Below are 8,681 nucleotides of genomic sequence, written 5' to 3'. Positions count from 1 at the left end.
CCAGCTTCCCAATCCCAGCCTCCGCGGCTCCCCCTCCCCGCTCCGCCGGCAGAGGCAACGTCCCCCTCCCAGGCTGCCGGAGGCGGAGCTCCGCGCGGGGCCGGTCCCTCACGCACACGCCCTTGCCCCCTGCAGGGCGGAGCTCCCCGCCCGGGCTGCCTGCTCACGCTCCTCCCAGCAGCGCCCCCCTCGTCCTTCCAGCGCCCTGCGCTCAGCGCGCCGGGCTGGGGCTCCCCTCTGGCCGGGCAGTGGAGTCGGAGCTGCTCCGGCTGGGACTGGCCCCGCGCAGCTCTGCCCTGCGCAAGGGGAAGAGGGCGCCTCGAAAACGCCCGCTCAGTCCCCGGCTGGGACTCCTCCACAGCGGTAGGGGCAGAGCCTATTTGTGCTTGGGGGAGAAAGGGGAGCTATAGGACGAAATCGCCAGCCCGCTGAGCACCACACCATGGTCACACTGAGCTGTGTGGTACTTGTTGGGGGTACTAGGAAGACAGCAGACAGCCTAGGGGGTTTCCTTCAATCAGGCTGGGGGGCAGGGGCAGCAAATTAGGCCACAGCTGAGTTGTAGGGACAGCCCCCCACTGCTCCTCAGAAGTATCTCAGGAGTCAGCCAATACTGTAGAGGACAGACATGGCCCCATATCTATTGAATTTCTAGGGGAAAGGTAAGCACAAGCCTGGCCATTTCTAAAGATCCATCCCTCAGCCAAAAGGGAGGAGCAACTGAATCTACTGCTCACATAAATTCAGGGGAACAAATGAAAAAACAGGCATGGGAGTGAGGGTCACAGGTTCAAAGCAGAGAGCCAGAAGGGGTACTGAGCAGAGAGCCCTGGACAGGGCCCATTGCTCCTCAAAGGGACCGAGAGAAACTACCTTCAGATATGACTTCAGGGAGGAGCAGCAACAGGCCTCACGGGCACAGGCTGTGTCTACACTGGCACCCTTTTCCTCTTAAAATCAGGAATAAGGGATCTTCCAGAAAAGGCTTTATTTTCCAAAAGATCCCCGTCTAGACTGGCGTTTTTTTCCGGCAAAGCCCCGAGCCGGAAAAAAGCGGCAGCCATGTTCATGCAAATGCAGCGGGGAAAATTTAAATCCCCGCTGCATTTGCAATTCCGACTTGTCTCATCTGCATCCCTTTTCCGGAAAAGGGTGCCAGTGTAGACACAGCCACAGAGTAATGCCCTTACCCCCACCCAACTTCTTTCTCCTGGTATGATGGATGGCCAGGAGGAGGTTGATGAGATCCTGTGACTGTGAGGCCACAGGTTGAGTGTGAGAATCAGGAAGCATAACCAGCACTTTTGTCAGAGGTTCTGGAGAAGCAGAAATTGGGACTGCAAGCAGTGTGCCAGGATCTTGCTCCAGAAATGACAGAGATGTGGGGAGTTGATGAACTGTTCCTGGTACCCACAACAATTCACCCGTGTTTGTGGTTTCATGAAGGAGCCAGCAGCTAATATCACTTATGGGCCATGGGACCAGTGTGTAGTGCAGACTGGCCCACTGGAGCTCTGCCTTCCTTCAGCGGCGTCAGGTCCTACTGTTTGGTGTTGGGGCAGGGCACGAGAGTGAGGAACTGGCACAAGCACATAAACATGGTTCCTGGGTCCATTTCAGAGGTGGACAAGCTGGATGACCTTCAGCCAATTTCGGCTGCATATCAGAGCAGTCTTGTGGGACAGAGGCCAGATGCTCAGTCCAGGCTGCTAGGAGAGAGCATAGAGCACACTCCTGCAAGCCCTCCCCCACAAGGAAAGCAAGAGAAACAGTTAGTGGGAACAGAAAGGGTAGAACTTGGAGGTGCCAGCAAATCTTCCTTTGCTGCTCGCAGGGGTATGCAGTTATGATTCCCTCATATGCAGAGATATAAACATGCAAACATACACACTCACACTTAGCCAGCCCACCACAATCATATGAGTATTTAAAAAGGCTATTTAAAAGGGGGCTACCTGCAGACATGGGCCACACGTAAGGCTGTAAAAGGTACTCTGAAAAGTTTGCAGCACTTTTCCACACACCTTCCTATGGAATATGTTGTCAGGATATCAGTGCACAGTTACTTATACCTTGCCTATAAACATAGCTGCTATGTCTACACTGGCCAGTCTTGCATAAGAACATATGCAAATGAGGCATGATTATGAATATTGTTGCACCTAATTTGCATACTTAATGAAACACCATTTTGCACTCGTTAAAATAAGCGGCAGAATGGCTCTTGCAATATTCATTGCTGTGCCTCATTTGCAAGTGTTCTTGTGCAAGATTGGCCAGTGTAGACACAGCCAGACAATTTCTTAATCCCCTCTGTCATGATTATGAGGGTTAGCCAGCAGCCTGGGGATTAAGGGGTTAACTACACCTAGCCAGGTGGAGTGACCAATAGGAATGTAGGTGCGACTTTTCAAACTGGGACAAAGGAATTTGGATTTTTTCCTTTCTCCCTTTTGTCTCTCTGTGAGAGTTCCCTGCAGCTACAGAGAGGGACAAGCATGTCTCTCTCTCTCCAAGGCACCAGTCTTCATTTTCTGTAAGTAGGGTAAAGTTTAGGTAGTTTTGTTAGGTTTTATTGTTTTTAGGGTTGGGTAAGAGACCTGAGATCTGGCACTGTTTAAAAGATGTTTTGGCTTTTCTTTGTAACTAAGTTCTAGGCCCATGGAGTTTCTCCATGAGTATATTTTGTTATCTTCCTATCTAGTCATTATGCTTGCAACAGGAATATTGTTGTAATAATAAAAGTTCTTTCTTTTCTTTTTATTAACCTGGCATTGGTTAATTGTGTGCCCTAATTTGTATTTTAGGGGTAAGATTTCCCAAATGATCTTTCCCCTGGTTTCTTTAGCAACATTTGGGTGGTGGCAGCGGAAGTTTTATTCCCAAGATCTAGGTTTTTAAGATCTTGGGGGAAGTTTTATACCAAAGCCTGGTAGATAAGGCTTTGGGGTACACTTGCTGGCCCCCACTTCTGCATTTATCATGCCAGAGTGGGGAAGGAGCCATGACACCCTCTGTGGAGGTTTCTAGCCACAGCCCCTCCTGATTACTACAAACTTCACTACCACCCCTTATAGGTATGGATACATATTAATTAGAGGGCTAATTATGAGAGATACCAAGCACCTGATGAGCTCTTGCAGTTGCTGCTAACAGCAGTGAAAGCTTAGATATTCTACTCTACTTAGCACTAGGCCCTTACTCAGCACAGTTATGTAGTAAATTTTTTCACGTCTTTCTCTTTTCTGCCCCTTTTTACTACAAAGGGGCTCATCTGGCCCAGAGAGAGAAGCAGTGAGACTCTACCATTTCACTGCGGGTGAAGAAGAGAAGAAGTAGCTACTTTGTTGGATGGGCATGGGAATACTTTCTCCCCACACTGAGCTAATGGAATAGTCCCTCTCCCTGGCTCCCTCCTCCTCCTTAGCGTGAAAGCCAAAGCTAAAAGAGGGCTGCTCTGAATGAAAATGTTTGGGCAAAGTTCCTGTATCACAGACACACATACGCATATGCAACATACAGATTTGCTGTTTCAAATCCCTCTTGCTGGTGGGTGGGAGATGGAGACTCCCTCAGTGGGGAGGCAATGTTTAAATTCTCTCCCTCCACCAGGCTCAACAATATGTGCAGTTCAAGGGGGCTTTTAAAATACGTTTTTCTTCTGTAATCTCTCCCCTCCCCCAAGTCAGACTGTCACATCTCAAGGCATAGCACTGAAGTACACATGGAGCATTGTGCCCACCCATTCACAGCCATGACACAGAAACAAACACACCCTGACAAAAACATGCACACAAATGCACTCTGTCTCAGGCTATTGTGTATGAGCCTAATCCTGCTTCCAATGAAGTTATTGTTAAAGTAACAGATGGATCAGGTCCTATGTATTTGTGTGTAACATGCAAAGAAACAGATACACCAATTTACATATATACATTCACACTTTAGACACAGACTTGCATACTAGAGAGATACACATATGTACACACACACACAGACATCCTAATACATACAAGAAAAGGGTATGTTCTGAAAAGAAAAGACCAAATAGCAAAGGATAATCCAACTCATAAATCCCCTCTCTGTGTGGAACATGTTGGGTCCTGAAGAGAAAAGAGCTGGAATGTGCAGGGCAGACCACACAAACTAGACAGACAAAACCACCCATGAGAGAGAAGTCCTGGAAAGGAGGGGTGAATCATACACGGGGAATGGAAAAAAGGGAAGTAGGATGTGGAGAGGGAAGCAGAGAGAAAGAACAAGAGAGATAACATGGATGGGGGGGGGGGGGACAGGGAAAGGGGCAAGTTGGAAGCCAAAGAATGGGGTGGGAGGAAGGGGATAGAATAGGAAGGGAACCGTTTGTAACATATGGGAGGTAATACTTAGCAATCAGTCTTAAAGCAGAATTCCAAATTGGTTTCAGTGGAGAGTTCTGCTATAAAACCAAGTGTTCCAGGACAAGAACATGGCTCTAGCACATTTCCCTAACTCAGCTGTGAGAAAAATTCCACAAAAGCAGGTAAATAGCTTTAAATCAGCAACAATGGTTATTGCATATTTCTGGTGCATTTCAGCTATGGCCTTGTTTTTTGCCATAAATTAGACACATGGGATTAGTTAGGCTATGTCTACACTATAGACCTTATGCAGGGCTGCTGTATCACTGCATGGTAAGGTCGCCTGTGTAGCTGCTCTATGCCAGCGGGAGAGTCTACTCCTGCTGACAATTAAACCACCCCAAGGAGTGGCAGTAGCTATGGTGGCAGGAGAGTGTCTCCTGCTGACACAGCACTATTCACACTGGCACTTTTGTCTATGAAACTTATGTCTGTCGGGATGTATTTTTTTCAAACCCTAATTGACAAATGTTTTGCCAGCAAAAGTACTAGTATAGACAAAGCCTTCTTTTTCACTGGAATACATAGGAGAGACCCTTGGCACAAAGGAGTGGAGCCCTGGGAAGAGGCTAACCACTGAAGATCACAGATGAGCTCTTGGGAAGGTAGCCAGAGATGAAAGAATGAAAAGGTGAATACAAAGCCAGCGATAGTGCTGGAGAATGAAATGGGCCTGCTGAGAGGGACAGTGCAGCTTACCTGCAGCCTTCCTACACTGGCCAGTTGGCATTTGTAGCTGGTGAGAGTCAATGCTGTCAAGTTATGTGCTTTTTGCTCTTCTAGCTGCATCCTGAGTTGCAAGATTTTCCTCTTGAAATGAGGCTTCTTCTGGCTTCAGCCAAACCCTGTGCGGAGGGAGAAGTTCCTGCTTCAGCACTGCTGTGGTCACAGACTGGCTCACCTCCTTGTTCTCACTCAGCTCTCAGTAACTGCTCCTCAGAGCACCAAGGTTCCTGTTGCATCTTTTGCCAAATGTCTCTCCATTCTGTGGGGAACCAAACATAAACCAGAGAGGGAAAAATCAGCATCCACCAAAGAGTCAGAGAAATATCTTAATTGTTATTTATTGTGTGTCCCATGACCAGTGTGTGTGGGGGATAGCTAGACAGCTTCTTGCCCATAGGAGGTTCAAGTCCATCTCTCTTCTATGGCTATCCAATTTCTATCAGTCTGTCTGTTTTATTCAGTCCTATCATTCCATCTATCTATGGGGCAATCTATATAATCAAGGCATTTATAACACACTCTGCATCACAGTATTCCCACACAAGTAATACCCAAGAGGAATACCAATCATTTATTTCTGGACCAGGATTTGAAGGAAATCCAAGCAGAGAGGCAGCTGCCTGGATAATCTATGCCGGGTTTTACTTACAACAGGCCTGGTTCCACGCTGGGACTGGGCACTTTGGAAGTATTTAGTCAATTAGGTGCAGACCTTCATTCCAGCTGGGCATGTTCAATCACAGCTGCTGGTGCTACCTGAATGCTCAGACCTAGTTGTAGTGGATTAATTCAAAGCTCCCAGGAACACAAGACGCCACAGGGAAGCTGCAGCTGCAGAGGGGAAAGGGGAATAACTCCTGTGAGTCCTATAAGGCCTGGTTTCCTAGCTCCAGAGCAGAAAAAAATAGACAGCCCAGAGAAGTGGAGGGTTAAATGTGTGTCCTGTACAGAGTAAATCCTTAAAAACTTGAGAATACTTACATTTGTCTATGTGGTTCCCCCTCCCAAGTCCCCTCCAAATTGCCTCTCAGTGACTCAACCGTTTACAAGTTCCCTTGTTCCCCCTTTGCAGATGAAACACATCTCATCCCTGAAATTTTCCCAACTCCACTTCCCCTTCCCAGCTATCAAACTGTCCAGTCCTTTTTCCACATGCACTTACTTTCTTAGTGGCTATGGAAGATGGAGTCCCCTCCAATAAACAGCTCTTCCTCCTTTCCCCACCAGTTGCTAAACCTCACTCTTGCTGCCTCCAGACACTCCTTCTGGACAACTTAATACCTCTTCCCTCCTGCCAAACCCTCTCCTCCCCCTCAAGTGCCCAGAATTCCCATCATCTGTGAGCCCTGCTATCCCTGACAAATACTCAGACCCCCATTCTAATCTCATTCCCCTACTAAGTGTTCTCTCCAGGAATTTACGGTGTGCTCCTAAGGATTATATAGCTGGGACCTGCAGGTCCTGCTGGATCACTGAACCACTGGAGCCACTAAAGCCTGGTCTACAACATGGATTTCTGCCGGAATAACTGTGTCAGTCAGGGGCATGAGGAGGGGTGATATCCAACTGAAAGCTATCTCAGCAAAGCTACGTCTTTGCTGATATGTCTTATTTTGCTTGAGGGGCTGGAATAAACCATGCTGGCAAAACAGTCTAACTTGTGTGCACACCAGGACTATGTCTACACTCGCTGCTTCTTGCGCGAGTAATATGCAAATGAGGCTAAGTGTGGAATATCGCCACGCCTCATTTGCATACCTAATGAGCCACCATTTTTTTCACAAGAGGCTCTTGCGCAAGAAGGAGCATCTACACTGCCCCTTCTTGCGCAAGAAAAACCCTGTTGCGCAATGCCGTTACACCTATTACTTTTCAGGAAGAACAGCATTGCGCAAGAAGGTTTTTCTTGCGCAAGAGCCTCTTCTGAAAAAAAGGTGGCTCATTAGGTATGCAAATGAGGCTCGGCGATATTCCACGCTTAGCCTCATTTGCATATTACTCACTCAAGAAGCCGCGAGTGTAGACATAGCCCAGGAGTCCTTTGCTGGTATGGCATACAGGCAAGGGGACCGACAGCCACCATAGGCCCCAGAACAAGGTGTGTGTGTAGGGCCCAGCCCTCAGTCAGAAGAGGACTACTCTAGTCATCTGCAACACTCCGGACATCTGAAGAAGTGGGTGTTGTGAGAATCACAGGTCCGATGATGCATACCCAAGGGGGGAAGGACAGAACCAGGTGGACCATTTTAGCAAATAAAAAATATTTATTTATAACAGTGATGAATTTATAGTATTTATTCTAAGATTTTTAATAGACCGTGTTAATAATTAATTTACAGTATTTATTATATTTATTCTATGATTTCTAGTTAAATGTGTCAGAGATATAAGGATGGGAATGGCAAGGGCAATAGTCTCTATTCTAAAAATATCCAGCTACACTAATTAAATAACAGTGATGACTACAAACTCTATGTACTACCCAAAACAACTACAACACTAAGCTTATACAACAAAAAAAAATCAAATCATACATACCAACTTACACAGCACACGGAACATTTCACAGATATCGGTTCGGTTGTGAAGGCCTTGGTTACGCCCGAGAGTCGGGGAAGGTGGCTGGTCGGTTGATCAGGCCGGCAGCGCTTTGAAGTATACGGGAAGGCACACGCACGGTGGTACGTGTGTTGTGAAGACCTCCTCGAGTGAACTGTGCGATGGGTATTTATTCCCAAATCTGCACATCGCTTTCCCGCGCTTGCATATTACCATATATGGCCCAATGGTCACCAAGTGGGGGGGGGGGGGGGGGGTCTGTGTACCAGGGGTTGGGCCGAAACTGAGCAGGTTTCATGCAACCAGGTAAGCCCCGCAGTTCTCAGGCCAAGGTGACGGGTGGGAGAGTCTGAGGCTATTTTCCCCTTTTCACACCTTCCCTTTTTCTAAAGGCAATGGTATGCAGGAAGGGTGCAGCCCACTATAGCAAGAGTGGCCTGGCCAAAATTTTTTACTGGGGGGGCAGTTTTTTCTCTAACATTGGGCTGTGCCCACGAAAGCTCATGATACCATCTACATGTTTGGTTAGTCTTTAAAGTGTTGTTTTTTAAGTTTTCCTGTTACAGACGAATTCAGCTACCCTCTGAAGCTGCTGAGGATAGTCATCCCCCAGCCCTCATAGCTGTGGAAAAGTGTTCCAGTGGCAATTCAAAGGGGCCCCTTGAATTTCTGGGCTCCAGGATAATTGCCCCTTTTGCCCCCCTCCTGGCCCCTGTCAGCAGTCCTGTATACTGATGTAGTTCTCCCAGCAAATTGCTCCTAGGAGACTCATGTAGCAATTGCCTCATGCAGTCATTCCTCTTAACGGTGATTCTAGGCCATGCTTCACAGTTCAAAGGGCTTCATTTTCTTTCACAAACTAGTATTTGAGCCAAGAGGCCAGAGCTGTCCTTATCCATATGTAGAATACAAAGCTGTGTAGAGCACCTGAAAATTTGGGACATCACTGGGTCTTAATGTCCACGCATCTGCCGTGTCCTATCCCTGTTCTGTGGC

At 47.5% G+C, this 8,681-nt stretch overlaps 1 long non-coding RNA gene across 2 annotated transcripts; it reads left to right on the top strand.

Annotated features, from left to right (window-relative positions):
• The first annotated feature begins 2,469 nt into the window (after nt 1–2,469).
• Nucleotides 2,470–6,824, top strand: LOC106732322 (uncharacterized). 2 transcript variants are annotated; one of them, XR_001368600.3, is made up of 3 exons: nt 2,470–2,536; nt 4,929–5,031; nt 5,184–6,824. It is a non-coding gene; the product is annotated as an uncharacterized LOC106732322 (long non-coding RNA). The 2 variants fall into 2 exon arrangements; XR_012901043.1 differs by lacking the exon at nt 2,470–2,536 and adding an exon at nt 4,442–4,522.
• The last annotated feature ends 1,857 nt before the right edge of the window (nt 6,825–8,681 follow it).

Source organism: Pelodiscus sinensis, chromosome 1, assembly GCF_049634645.1.
Source record: "Pelodiscus sinensis isolate JC-2024 chromosome 1, ASM4963464v1, whole genome shotgun sequence".
NCBI classification, from domain to species: Eukaryota; Metazoa; Chordata; order Testudines; family Trionychidae; genus Pelodiscus; species Pelodiscus sinensis.
This window is presented reverse-complemented; position numbering and strand designations above follow the sequence as displayed.